General features: G+C 44.0%; 1 long non-coding RNA gene across 1 annotated transcript; it reads right to left on the minus strand.

Moving 5' to 3' along the window:
* Positions 1-631: 631 nt before the first annotated feature.
* LOC311594065 lies at positions 632-3,621 on the minus strand. The gene is made up of 3 exons (XR_014777944.1): positions 3,570-3,621; positions 1,724-1,827; positions 632-694 (listed from the first exon to the last, which is right to left on the minus strand). It is a non-coding gene; the product is annotated as an uncharacterized lncRNA (long non-coding RNA).
* Positions 3,622-4,216: the final 595 nt, after the last annotated feature.

A 4,216-nucleotide genomic window follows, 5' to 3' on the forward strand; every position in this document is an offset into this window, starting at 1 on the left:
CCTCTGCCTATGGACCTGACCCCAGAGTGTGAAGGACAGCTGTTCCAGTATTCAGTGAGCAAAGAGGAATTCCAAATTCAAGCTACTCAGTCTGGATCCATAGCCATACAGATCTGATGCAGAGAAGGTGCTGGATAGGAACCAAAGGCAGAGAAACCCAGTGAGCCCAGTGAGACAGAGAAGTAACGCAAGAGGTCAGAGCCAGACTGCAGTATTCAACACCCCATAATATTTGTTGGCTTCATCAAGTGTTAAGTTTTGAATACTGATGCTTCAGTACTGGAACCCTGCTGTCAGTAGGAGGTCAGTGACCTGGAGGACATTTGTAGGTCACCCAGGCAAAAGGTGAGAAACAGCAGTAGTGGCTCCCTGGATGGCCCTGCTCACACAGAAAGCCAGACCTTGATGGTATCTACAAGTCCAACAGAGCTTCAGAAAATGCCAGGGACCCATTTCAGGACATCAACCTGGTCTTTCTCACCCCATCACTTGGGCATGTGTACACACTCCACCGGGTGATTGAATACCCCTGTAATCAGCTACTTGTCTCGTGGCTGTGGCACAATTCCAGGCAAAAACAACATAAGGAAAGGAACATTCAACTGGGCTCACAGTTTGAGGTGGTCCATCATGGCGGTGGTCCATTGTGATGGGAAAGGATGGATGTCGATGCCTAGTGACACTGTGCCACCATCTAGAACCAGAGAGAGAAAAGGAATGCTCTGATTACTCCTCTTTATTCAGCTTGGGGCCCTAGGCCATGGGATGATGCCCATCCACAATTTAAGTCGAGGTTTCTACCTCAATTAACTCAATCTAGAATCTCCCTCAAGATGTGCCTAGGGCTTTTCCTCATAGATGATTTCAGATCCTGTCAAGTTGATAGTCAAGAATAAGCCGTCACAACTGCCTGAGAAGCCAGCCACTGGAGAGGAGAGATGTGCTATCTGCTTGCCATGGGGAGGATTCCTACAGTAGGCGTCATTCCAAAGGTGGTGAACCATAGCATAGCCCTTACACCATCCCACATCGCCACCCTGCCTCCACTCCCCAGGCCAGCCCAGCCTCTCTGGCACCTCAGCACGTGGCCACCATCACAGTGCAGCCGGGAGGAGGCTGCCTCCGCCCACCTGATTATTCTTTAAAATCCACTCCTGTGTTTTCCACCTTGACTCTAGGGCATTTCTAAAGCTCAGGGAGACTTTTCCACATTCAGTTGCTTCTGACCATGCTTTCCCTGCTGCCCATTCTGAAGGAAAGCCCCAAGACCTCTCAGGACGTACCCTGGACACCAGGATTTAAGGTTGAGGCTACTCTCTGTGACAGTGGGCTGCCGTTATGTCATTTTCTGCATGTGAAGTTTTTTTTTTTTTTAATCCTAACAAAGGCTCTCTTCTGCAGTGGCGCATGCTGAGGCCTCACAATGCTTGCTGTCGGAGAGGGCTGATTACCCAACTCCATTTATCAAAGTGTCACTTCTCTGACAGGCCCTAATAAATATCTTGCCAGAGACCCCGCACCTGGCAGCCGCGCCACTCGGCAACACGCCGCTAACCTAATTTGCTAATTGCTGCTTTCCCCATTAATTTTAGTCCTGTCTTGTTTGGTGTTGACATGGAGGGAAAAGGAATAGGGCGGAAAAAAACAGACAAGAAAGAAAATATCTTGGGGTCCCCCCAGCACCCACCCCACCCTCTTACCCTTCCGTCCCTCACATTCACACCTGAATACCAACTTTTCCTCTCTTCCTACGCTGTGGCCCAGGGGATATGAAGCTTTCAAAAGTGCAGCGGTCATATTTCCCAAACCAGAAACCAGGACAGGTATCTGTTAATGGAAGAGGAAGTTTGAAAACGGGATGTTCATCGTTAATGTAAATATTGTTGCCATAAGGATCTGGGGAGAAATCAAGCAGGGCATGGAAGGGTTAACAAGGACAGTGCACCAATCCTCATCAATATCCACATCCTTATGATCTTAGGTCTCTCCTTCCAGCATCTTCTCTCCTTTGGTCTCACACTAAGCAATGATGTCCAACATAGAACTAAAGTTGGCGTGCGAATAGACTTTGCATCCATTCCCTGCTCTTTAACTCCTCTCCAAGGACTCATATGACATGCAGCTTCCTTGAGTATTGTTTAGTTATGGATCCTAGGTTGAGCCCATTGGGTTCAAAGACCTGTTGATGTGAAGTCAGGAATGAATAAATAAATAAATAAATAAATAAATAAATAAATAAATAAATACTGGCCAATGGAAAGGAAGAAAGATGCAATTGCTTTCTCTGAGATAACAAAAGTTTCTGTCTTGAAATGGTGAATCTTAGTCTTAAAGGATTCACTGATGACCTCTTTCATTACCATGGTAAATGGACACCTTGGGAACTCAGCAGGTGGCTGCACACTGGACAGAGTGAAAGACTAGTCTTCTTGTCTGGAGTACCTCCTTACTCTAGATGGCATGATGAGCCAAGCAGGCTGCTAATGGGGTAAAGTGGTCTTTAATCTTTAGTATGACCAAGATGAAGCATGCTTGCTGTAGAAACCAAAACCCCTCAATGCCATATCACCCCCAAGACAGCCACCCAACAGCATAAGGACATTTTATGGTTTGCATACCTCCCATAAGTCTATGTTTTTCTTAGATGGCATTGTCATACCCTGATCTGTTTCTCACATGCACCTGATGTGCTCTTTCTGGGTCAATAGCCACGTACCACCCCACCCTTCTGAACCATCTTCCCAGAATTTACCTAGGGAATCAGAGACAGGCATTTATTTCTTTTTTTTTTCCTTTCTACAGCACTGTGGTTAATAGTCTTGTACCTATATCTATGTGTATTTGTCTAGTTAGGACCCTAGGATGGATGCCAGAGGTAGAAGCATCAATTTATGCTTGAGAAAGACAGGGAAGCCGAGAGGCTCCAATTTAAATGGCATGTGAATTTCAAGCATAAATAAGTTCTCTCACACTATGGAAGAGCTTACAACCCTCCCTGTAGCGCTCGTATCATAAAGTTTACTTCCCTCCTACCTCAAATTAATTGGTTCATTTTTATTTTTAATCACTATCAATCCCAACCAAAGATTTATTTGCAGTTCTTAGATTACCTACGAAATTCAATTTTTTTGTTTGTATGACATTCTGAATGTTTTTTTTAATCTCTCCTCAGGCTTTGCACATTTTTATATTAGAGTGTGTGTCCCTTTCTTATTAATTTAGAGGGGATTTTTATAGGTGAAAAATAACACTTTTTCACCGTGTACATATTTTTTATGCATTGTTCTTACCATAGCCATTTTATTGCTTATTTCTCTATAGTACATAACAAAGAGATGCATGGGGAACATCCCATAGTGGGTCTGGCTTACTGCAGAGGCTCACAGCTGATCAACATGCTGAGAACAAGCGTTACTGAATGTTCATCCCTAAGGGGGGCATCACTGCCATCCCCTCCAAGGTTCAAACAAATGGGTGGAGCATGCAAAACACTGTCTCTTGGGCGTGATGTGGCCATTGCACTCATAAATTCACAGCATATGTAATTACTAGCACAAGGCTGGACCCACCAATGGAGAAGGGAGGTGCTCACAAAGTCCCTCCTCTTCATAAAGATCTACAAGCAGCTGATGGTTTCTGATGAAGATAGACATTTTCTTCAGTGGTGTTGACATTTGTAAGTCACCTATTCTCTCGCAAATAATCCTTCAAACATGTTTTGTAAGAAACTAAATTTAACTAATTGGTTCACCAAAAAAAAAAAAAAAGAAGAAAAGAAAAGAATAAGCAAGAAGGATTAGTACCAGTGGGGAAATTTTAATCAATATATATTATATACTTGTATGAAAATGCCATAATGGCACCCATTATATCTATAGTTAATATAGTCTAACCAAAACATTTAAGAACATCTACCTAGCATGAAAGTTAAAATGGTAAGTGACTTGAGATAATTTGAACCTATGTATCCACTTTTTCCACTGTGAGACATCCCTCCCCTAGCCCAAGACCAAGAGCTTCCAGGTAGCACAAGGAAGGAGAAAGTCGTCTTTGGATCTCTTGAGACTGAGCCTGACCTAAAGTCTACCCCTCCCTCTGCCTGCTTCATGTTCATCTATGGCTCTCCAGATGATCACACATTTCCCAAGGACCTGACATACAGGAAGGAGCTGGAAGTGCCTACAGTAGAAAGAGTGCTCAGATACAAGGCCACATA

The sequence above is a fragment of the Acomys minous genome (assembly GCF_964271855.1).
Source record: "Acomys minous genome assembly, chromosome: 3".
NCBI lineage: Eukaryota > Metazoa > Chordata > Mammalia > Rodentia > Muridae > Acomys > Acomys minous.